Genomic DNA, 11,457 nt, shown 5'->3' on the forward strand with positions numbered 1-11,457 from the left:
GGATAGATTTGCATGACTGGTAATTCATTCACCTGCATGTTGTCTCCAACCTGTATGATTTTCTTTCTTTTGTGGAACACTAAAGATAATATCTTGAAGATTGCTAAACTAGTGAATAGTGCGAATTGGTCCCTATTCTAAAATGTTACCCGGCTATCCCTTTATATAATACACGTGGATGGATTGTTTTTCTTTGCACATTTGAGCTTTTACTGCTAAATCTTGCTAGATATGACAATACGATTCAAGACTGTAAAGAGAAGAAATATATTTAGACAAAAAAAAAGAGGTTCAAGTTCATTCATTAAGCAGCTTGATTTCAAAACCGCATCGCAGTGGAAATAAATGACCATCTTTATCTACATTTTGGTTCACTCTAGTATGTCAATTGTGTCATTCTGCTCACAGAAATCTGTTCATCTCTATTCAGTCACTCCTCTGTTCTGTAAAGTCATTTTGTTCCTCTCTTCTCATTCCCTCTCTTCACAAATTTCTCTAATTTTGTCATTTCCTCTTGCTATGCACTCCCCAAAGCATCATTAAATGCATATTTTTCCCTTTTTTACACCTTGAAGGCTTTTGCCAACTGAGCTTGATTAAAAAATAACTACAAAAGTATATTCAAACAACAACTTTTGCAGCGTGAATGTCCAACACTATAATGGTAAAATAATAAAATGTGAGAACACGGTTACATTTTCAATAAACGGACTGTCACACCACGCTTTCCACCGACATACAAATGTGACAGGAAAAGCAAGCACTGAAGTTCCCTCTATCCTTCTCACTAAGTGCGAGCAAGACACATACACACACTGGGTGTCACTCACTGGTGGTTAAAATCATTAGAACACTAGTATTTTCACCGGCTTAAAAATCAGTTATTTCCATCTTCGCTGTAGTATGCCAGTAGGAAATTTATTTTGCCATTAATTTTGATAATCCAGTGAGATATTTGTTTCAGAAAAAGTCACAACAGCTAGAGATCTGATCTCACCATCAACATCACCATGACATGAAGAAACAGAACAAACTGAAATGATAAATAGTGAGAACATATCAGTATTAATAAATAGGTAACACAATGCAGTATTTCATTCTGAAAAAAACATGGTGCAAAAATAGGCCTTAAATCTTGCTTCCTTGTATATGTTCACTCAGAAAATGCTGAAAATGTCTGTCTTTGTCAAGAAGAGAGTGACTGACTGTAAGTGCTAGAGGACATAAAAGCGACTGGCCCACACATCCAATTCCAAACCGGAGGCACCTTTCTCACCCCTTCAGTCTCAGAGAGGTTCCTCACGGTTCTTTGATTTGAGGTGTCTCGTGTGCTCTGCACCTCCATTACCGCCAGCGAGTCTGTGAGGCTAAAGTGGTAACCACGAGTAGGGTTTTCTGAGGACAGGAAGGAAAGAAGACTGCACGGTGCAAAACCAAGTTCAGGCGCTTCGTATAACAAAAACAAATCAACACCCAACTTTGCTTTTAAAGCCCTGATAAATAATTTCACATCATTAGCGTGAAAATGAATCTGAAGACATTCGTTGTCAAGCACCACAGGCACAGAGATCATGGTGGTAAGTGGATGAGGAAAATATGCAAATTGGATTTGCAAAGGCACAAACAGTACAGAAAATTATAGTTAGATACTTGTCTGGGCATTTGTTCCTCAATTAAACCAAAATACGATTAGCAAGAAAGTGTAAGTAGATTGTAACCTTGAGGAGAGAAGGTGAGCTAAGAGCCCACGTCGCTTCATGATCACGATCCAGAAAACCCGATCTGTACTCACAATTCATTCAAAACATTCCATAATATATTCACATATAGGCATGACTAAGATGGTAGAAACGCTTTTGCTTTAAAATGTCAATAACTCATTGATTTACTTTATCCACATCTGTTATAAAGTAATTAAAATATCAAATCTATGAATTATCCCTAAACTGTTTAAATCATAAAGTGCTGCTGTTACAAACTGGAATCAATTACAGTTTTCTTAAATTTTAAACATGTATCCAATAAACTCCCATCAACCCTTTTCTTGAACCTCAATTGGTAAAATACTACAGGAAGGAACAACAATACTTCACGGGATGAAAAAAACTTTCTAAAACTTTGAAAAATGTAAGGAAATTTGCAATTGTACTGCAAGTGTATACACATAATATGTGTCCCCTATAAAGATTCAGCAAATAAAAATGAAAAAGATTATATAAAATCTTACTTATTTTCACATGTACATTGACATTTAAAAGTGTGAGTTGAGTTTTTGTTGAGGTTTCAGAAATAAAAATATATTTTTTAAATAATACTTTAAATTCAGCAAAGATGCATTAAATTGATCAAAAATGACATTAAAGAGATTGTCATTTTGAACTAAAATGTTAAATCTATCAAAGAATCATAAGAAAGTACTTTCCACAAAAGTCAATACTTATAACACTCCCTTAGGCAAAAGTTTTTCTAGCTTTATTAATTGTATGTCATGTTTTATGTCATATTCTTGTAATGTCCATTAAGTGTATTATTAATATAATAAAGCAATAAATGATGGCAAAAAAGTGATACCTGTACATTTAAAACTAAAATTCGCAGTTGGTGGCAGTAAGTCACTGTTTAAATGAGCAAGGCATCGCGCCATTCATTCATTCAGTAAGGAGCTGTACTTATGGGTTATCAATCACTCTCAGAGTCCGACTCAAAGCTACAGATTCACGATTCAAGAAAAAACACAGCTGTTGCTTGAGACGCACACACAAATTCTGTAAAGCATTTGAATCTATTGTTATTTAAAACACTGACACAATATTTTTTTAACTGAATGCTAGATATAAAATGTGAAATATTCACATAATATTAAATTTTGTTGCTATTTAAAATCAATGCTAGAAGTGGCAGTTTGTTTGTAAGAAATAAATGATTGGTTTTAATGTTACTTTAAGTTGAGAAGAATTAAACGCTGCGTCTAAACTCAGTATTTTGTTCACGTACCCCCATTTGAGAACCACTGGTCTAGAGTAATGGCTGCTGAAAATTAATCTTTGCTATTAATGAATAAATAAAATTTTCAAATATATATATAAAAACTTTAGCTGAAATACAATTAATATTTTACAGTAATTTACTGTATTTTTAAATCAAATAAATAGTTGAGCATAAGGAGCTTGTTTCAAAAGCAGTTTTTTCAATCTTATTGACCTCAAAGTTTTGAACAAGAGTTTTCTTTCTACTCCCAAATTATGCATCTAAGATTTAAGCAAATAATTAGCAGTCCAAATCAAGTTTCAACATAAATTGAACTAAACTTGCAATCATACTCTGCAACACTGCTGTGCAAGGAACAGGATGTTTATTTTATTGTTTCATAAATAATAAAACCCAACGCCGAGGACCAATGCCGTGAGGCGGTCTCTGTGTCTAATTAGCTAGGTCTGAATGCTACAAGGCACTTTTATATTTCATAACCATGTGCGCTCTCTCACACACACATGAATGAAACAACACAACCATGTGTTGACAAACTTCAATAAGAGACGGTCTCTCTCCAGAATGACATTCATGTCCAGCAAACAGCTTATGAAATTCCCAATTTACCGTCTGCTTTTGAAGTCTGCAAAACCCAACGAGCTGCAATTTGCCATACCGACAAGACTGATCAAATCAAACCTTTGCCATTTCCAGGCTTCTGTCTGTTTTTTTTTGCAGCTGTTTTTCTTCAACCTATATTAAATTATACCAGTTTGAAATCAAAACTTAGTCCAGCCTTTTGTCTTCATCACGACAGATCCAGAGTTTCCTTTGACAGAACTGTGATCGCTGGTCAGGTGCATTTGCACTTGAGGCTTTATTTAGTCGGTGTAGGCTTCAGTAGATAGAGGTTCCTGGGACTTGCTGGAGGTAAGGTGATGTTCAGGTGCAACCTGCAGGTGCTGGTTCTCCTCTTTGCACCTCAGTGTGATGTTCACAGCATGGATCTAAAAGGCTTCTTTCCAGGCCAGAAAAAAAGTACATAAAACAATTTGCCCACCTGCTATTGCCTCTTTTGATAGACCCAACAGAGTGGACGGCAAAAGGAATTGAGGAAAGTTTACCGAGAGAATCTTTCAGCCGAAAATGACATGACAGCTTCCCTGCTAACATCTGTAAGCGCCGTTGTGGCCATCTGTAAAAGTGACTGTGACTGCAGAGGCGAAAGGTCTTCAAGAAATCACACTTCATTCAAATCAAAACCGAGAGCAGATGACTGTTGGCCATCTGGTTTAAAGTCATCTCAAAAATGGCTGAAAGAAATTCTACATGTGATTTTAATGATGATAAATGACAGGCAGAGCGATCCAATCCTTAGCGTGTTCCTTCTTATTATCTACAAATTTACAAAAGAGTGTCCCCAAAATGGAGACTTTTAGCCACAAACATCTCTAAATGACATTGCGCGAAATACAAAACCAAATGCCATTTATTTGAAAAAATTTAAGTTTCTTTCATCTAAACTTTTAGAGGAACATTATCAATGACCTCAAAGCTAACAGAAATGGACTAAAAGCCACAATTGTATGATTTTGTCCATTAAAGCCAGGGTAAAAAAAAAATACATCAGCCTTGAACAATCTAACTGATGCGCAATCACCAAATAAATGCTTTCAGATTTATTATAAAAACAGGAGCACGATACACAGCAGATCCCGAAAGTCTTGAATTGAACTGTTCAAGGCGGAAAACTGTTCTATTTCCGTTTCTGACGGCTCGAGCACAGCACACTCTCTGAGAAGTTGCTGTTCAGAAGTAATCTCCTTTAAAACACTACAACGGAAACATCACACCTAAATAACATCTAAGTAAAGTAGATGGCCTGAAATTCTCTCACACTGAGCCCTGAGACGTCCCTCAACATCAACTACTCAACTAGTCGTCCATCCACTCCATATCCCTCTCTATTTCCTTCACTCTTTCCCCCGCAGTACTTCATGCCAGTGAGACAAGGCAACACACTGGGCGTGTAGGCAGGTAACTCATTACACAGAATGGCTCGGCAGCTCATTAGTCATCGACACAGACCGAGCAAGAAAGACATGGCGAGTGAAAGTGAGAAAGGGGAGAGAGAGAATTGGCTTGTTCTTCCAGTGGCTGCGGGCCTGGTGATCTCTCCTCCCAGTACGAGCTCCTTATGTAAGAACTGAGGAAGACAGACAGCTGGGACTCACACACACACACACACACACACACACACACACACACACACACACACACAATCATAGCCCTGCTCCTGCCACCTACAGCTCAGCTGTGCAGTGCGAGTCGGGAATGGGGATTGTCGGCCCCATGCCAGGATCTTTCCTCCACACTAACTCTGACATTTCCCCTACAGGGGCCGTGGGCCGCAGCCTGGAGATATGAATCAAAGAAAGCGAAAATGGGGCCAGGCGTCAGATAGGAGGCTCTAACGACGGAGAGAAACTTACAACATTGTTGGATAAAGTGAGCGAGGAGGTATCTGTCACCATCCGCGTCTACCGGCCACAGCAGCACGCTGTGTTGATGGGAATGATTCACAGGCTTTTAAGAAAGAGTTCAAATTCAGAGTCCTAAAATTAGGAGTCTGTCACCCTCTTTACCCTCATGTCAATTAAAACCTGTAGGATTGTTGGTCTTATATTAAGCACAAAAGGAGATATTTAGAAGAATACAGAGGACGCTGATCTCATCTGTCGAGTTACAAAAAATATTTTGAATGTTTGTCAACTGAATGATTGACACCAGGGTCAGTCCTATTCCTCACAGTCTTGTTTCCAATAATATGAAGAGAGAAATACTTAATTTTATTTTGTTCAAAGAAATGAACTGTTCTATTATGCATGGATGCATACATTGAACAAATGTAACATTAAAGAAATTGCAAATGCTAAAACAATTAAATTTCGAATGAATGCCGTGTAATAAATGCTTAATACAAATTGTAACCGTTGCAACTGTTTTGAACATTGGTAACCGTTTTAAAAACATTTTAAAGTGATTTCCAATAGATCATGTGACACTGAACCCTGGAGTAATGGCTGCTTGAAATTCAGAATTGCCATCACAGGAATAAATTACATTTAAAAAAAAAACAGTCATGTTTTATTAATCTAGCCTATAGCTCTTACTCCAACTTCATGTAATGTGCGACTCTGACATATTTCACAGAAACAAAAATCAAAAGAAAACAAGACTGAAATTCAGTAAATCAAAGCTTATGTTTTATAATCAAAACATTCATTAATATCATAGGTGGTTTAATGTGTGTTAATGAAGCCCTTAATCCACGTTTGGCTAGAAATGTTAAATTTTTCCAAATTAAGGTGCCAGCTCAGAAAATTCTTCATTATCTTTATTACATAGTTACAGTTTTAAGTCCCAAATACCACACAAACAAAGTGTGAACAAAATCAGTGCAGCACTTTACATTGTTTACATTTGTTTTAACATGGACAGACCCGATTTTATTCCCATGTGTGTGCTGTGAAATATGACAGAAGCAGCCAAGATATTTTCCTAAATACATCCTCTTGAATTCTATGAAATAAACAGGAGAGACATGAGACAAACTTTCATTTTTGGGTAAACTATATTCAATTACGACAATGAACTCAGATGAACTCAGCGAGAGTCGTTCTCTAAAGCTTGGAGTCATGCATCGCCCGTATAGAAAAACATCAGGCGTATTATCTTCATACTCAAGAGTAGCGCAAACACATTTGCATAAATGTTGAAAGCTACAGACGGATGAAAATCACCTCGCTCAATAGGACTGCGCTAAAAGGCTACAGTTGCGACTATATGCCAGCATTTTTATGAAACATTATGAGCGACGATCGATACAATAAAAAGCCTAGACCTTTAAACAGGAAACTCAATGAAAAGCCTGTTGCTATTCTGAGATGTCTTTGCTGTGAAGGCGGCATTATCAAGAACATAACACTTAGTGACAGACAGCACAGGAGGAGGTTTCTCCACACTCCTTATGAGCCTCAAACATGACTAAAACTGCAGGAGTCTTGGCCCAGTGCTGCGTACATGTTCAATGGGGTTCACATGAGATCCTTTCACGCTTTCCGAATTGGCTGCCGGTGTATCAAAGTCAGACTGACGTATGCTCTGCTCTCGTGGTTTGTCACACTGTCTCTTAACAAGCCTGAACTCAAAGCTGAACACCAGAAAAGATGTTCTTCTAAATGAGTTAAACAGCAGCTCGCTACTATAGCTGCTGTTTAACTCAGTGATTTTTTTTATTTAACACCATATGCTGTTAGCATGACTATATTTAGCTGTGGGCATCGTGTTTTTTTTCATCGGGGTGGAGGTAGTTTACCCTTAGTAGTGTCTACCTGGAGATAAGTAAATGTCAAACAACCAAACAAAAGAAGTTTGAGGACGTGTCACCACATTGCAACTGTTATCTTAAAGTCAGTGCTACTTACAAATTGCAGTCCATTACTGATTATAGATTAACATGATTAGTTACAAAATATAGGCTACTCATTTTAGGTCATGTATCCTGACAACTTTTTAGATTACTTTTTTTTTTTAAACATACCACATATACATATACAAAATATATACTATATATACATACATATACTAAGAAAAAATTAAACCACAGTTTATCCACTATAATTTAGAAAATGGTAATACAATATGACAAGAACACAAATTGATCACAAATTTTACTGGTAGTGTTTAAAGAATTTTGGGGTATATTATAGTAAACAAAAAATTATGTCAAATGTTTGGTTTGACTGTACATTCCATGAAATATTTCTTTTTCTATACGTCTGTCTTTGTGAATATAGTCAAAGCTGAACAACACTGAATAGAATTTTTTGAAAAAATGTTAAAAAAATGTTAAAAATAGAAATAGAATTAAAAAAGAATTAAGGATAAATAATTTGTAAATAATATGTAACCATGTTATTCGTAAAAAGTAACTGCACTCTAATATAAAATATATAATATAAAATAAATATTATCACGTAACATATAGATTTTTATTGATGTTTATAGCTCTGAACAGAATCTTCCTTGGTTGTGAGGAATATTAACCATCAGAGTGTGCTTGGATCTGCCCCTGGAATTGCCTTCTGAGTACCTTTGAAATATGATTTTAATACATAATTCTAGCTATACTATTTGAGATGGATAGTATGCAAAATGGGAGAGTAGCTGAATACCGTTAGTGTCAGTAGGGGCTTTTGCACTGGAGGAAACTTTTCATAGTTTCTAGAACTAATGGCAGAAGTTCCTGGTTGGAATTGGGAACTAATTTAATTCTAGCAAAGCCTTTTGGAGGAACTAAATTAGCTCCTAATTCAGAGCAGGCTCTAACCCAACCCAACTATTAGCAATTGTACTGTATGTTGATATAGGCCTGTACGATTAATAGAAATAAAACCAAAAATCATGAATTGGCTTGGTGTGATTTTTACTTAAATTGAAAGCACTGCCTGTGAGTTTGAGTCACTTCTGATGTGCATTTGAAACAATATGCTCATTGCCTTCATGGTTAACAGGTTTAAATCTTTCTTTAATCCATATTAGAGACATTTTGTCCGTATTAGGGAGTTGCAAGATGACCAAGTGGTTACTTTTAATGTGAGCAGTGCTTGCATGGTTACATTACTGACAATGGAAACCATTTTTTTGCGCACAAATATTTGCCTAAATATGTACCCAAGCATAAGTACACCTTTAGTTCCAACATAAACACGCCACCCATATTTCCATTCCACAAGAAGTCTGTAGCTGCGAGTGTACCAGAGACATATGTGATAAATTATAGCATGAAGTGTGTGGGAACCCACCACTAAGAAGGTATACGCACCTTTACCCTGCGTAGGTGTTTTCAGAAGCATTCGAGGAAATGCAAGTACACTGTGTGAGAAAACCTATAAAATTTAGTGTGTGTCAGATGTGGATATATAACGTGGAAATGGGTGTGTGTAAATCAACTGCAGCTTTTGCTGTAATACACAGCAGCTTGCTCTCATTAGAGCTTAAAACCTCATCTTGTTTAATCAGCTTATATTCTCGCTAGATTTATACAACCTCTTTTCTGCACTGACATGGAGCTCAGTCTATCACAGATCACAACAGTCACATCCTGTGCAGTCTCCAATCTCCAGGGCTCTTCTTAGTCCCATGAAGATTCCAGTACACAACATTGTTTCTAATCAATTCTAGTCTCTGTCTGATGTTTTATCTCAAACTTGGGAGCTGTGCCTATAACTGTCTGCAGCGTCATGCAACGACTAATCCTTTCCCATGACACTGGGTCAGACCAGCATGACCCTGAACAAACTATAATCTGGGGTCACAACATACACATGAAACAATTGGCACTGTTTACCTGGTATTAACATTTGTTTAGGTCGATACGATCCAGAGCATTACCAAGATCAGACCATTTTGAAACAATATATATGTATATGTATTAGAACTGTCAAAACAATTAAATAAAAAATAAAAAAAAAACAAAAAAAAAAAACACATCCATAAAAGTTGTTTACATAATGTATGCGTGTTCACGGTGTAAATTTATTTTAATTATAGTTGTATTATATAATTTAATTATTAATTCTTACAGTAAATTCTGTATATACAAATAAAAACATGCATGTACCCATTTAAGAAAAATATGTTGTTTATATATGTAATAAATTTAATATAATATAACATTATGATATATAAATACAATGATACAATAAATATGCAAATGTATTAATACAATAGTATTTATGCTGAGCTCCTAAATTTGATAAAAATGAATTAAAATCCTTATTAATCACTGGGAAAAAAACATATACATATACATATATACATATATATATTATATATATAAAATAATAAATAACTTTTTCTTTTTAATCACCAGATCAGCCACCAGATCAGTTGTTTTGTTTCACAATATTAACGCATTTGACTTTACTTTCAATTAAATAAATGCAGTCTTGGCAGCTTTTAAAGGCATAGAAACCTCTAAAAACAAAATTGCTTTAGCTAAAATACTAAAAACAAAAAAAAAAAAAAGTTCCAAATGACACAACTCATGTTACTACAAAGTGTAAACAGCAAATGTTTTCATTCAGTCACTTGTGATCAGATCACCTGAGACTGATTATAACACCAGATGTAAACAGGTGTGTGTAATCTGTGGCCTCCTGCTCAGGTTTCATCACATCGTTCAGCAGAGCACAGTCTAATGAAGAGCATTTCTTTCCAGCAACTGCTTTATGCTTTATAACAGCTGGAGCCCTAAACACCAACGAGGAATAAATGTCCTATGCAAGCCAAGCTAAAGGCCCTCAGAGAAACTGCAGATCGAAGAAATCCTGCTGGCAGCGATCCAAAGATGTGGCTGCGAGAACGAGGGGAGAACATGCAGAAGAGGGATGGAAAGCTGTGGCTGATGTCAGGAGGAGACGGGGGCTTTTGCAAAGTTAATTAACGGACATTAATTGCTCTCATTAAACACTGACTGGTTTCATTGGGTTTCCGAGTGTCTGGACATTTGTGATGCTAAGCCCTGCTAGGATGAGAAAGAGGCAGCTCTTTAGCTGAGAGCACTTCGGGCATCAGATAAGGAGGGTAGAGTACACATTACACGACAGACACACACTCAAAGCACTTCTCAAACACTTAAGTGGACACGGAGACCGCGAGAGTGGGGTCACACCGTGATATTGTGCTGTAGTTAATCAGGAAATAAATTGATGGTAACACCATGGTAATTATTAATATATGACAGAGTATTATGTAAATACAATAAGGAGAAGAATATACCAAATAAAAAAGTGGGAAGACAGAAAAAAAAGGAGATATGGCAAGTTTTTTTTTGGCAGTTTAGTTTTTTTTTTATGAAAATGTCTTTTCAGTGTAGTCAATATTTTATCATGTCATATTTATAAAATTATTATTTTAGTCATATTCATTTATTTTATTGTTCACTTCAACTGTGTTTTTCGTCATTTTTAAATTTAAATGTAGTTAATATTTGATCATGTCTAATCTTACTTTAAATCTCATACAACAAAATTGCATGTCAAAAATTTGTAGATTCATGCATTAATGTAAATGTAGATTAGCATTCAATAGTTTGGGGGTCCATAAGGCATTTCTCAAATAATGGTTTGTTTTTGTTTACGTTAACAGAAAAGTCAGTAAAGAGTTAGAATGTTCCAAAATCTTGTCTTCCTAATTTTGTCTGCTAAACAGTTATTTCAAATTGTAATAATATTTCAGAATATTCCAGATTTTTTCATGTAATTTAAAACTCCTATCAACCCCAAACTTTGGTAGCGAATCAACACGGAAAAAATACTTTGTTAACAGTATGTTTTAATTAATCTGGCCTTCATCATCTTTTACAGAAATGTACTTGTCACTGGACTTGTAACTAGAACAACAGCAAAAAGTAAATAAGTT

Source organism: Puntigrus tetrazona, chromosome 15 (assembly GCF_018831695.1).
Source record: "Puntigrus tetrazona isolate hp1 chromosome 15, ASM1883169v1, whole genome shotgun sequence".
Classification (NCBI taxonomy): domain Eukaryota; kingdom Metazoa; phylum Chordata; class Actinopteri; order Cypriniformes; family Cyprinidae; genus Puntigrus; species Puntigrus tetrazona.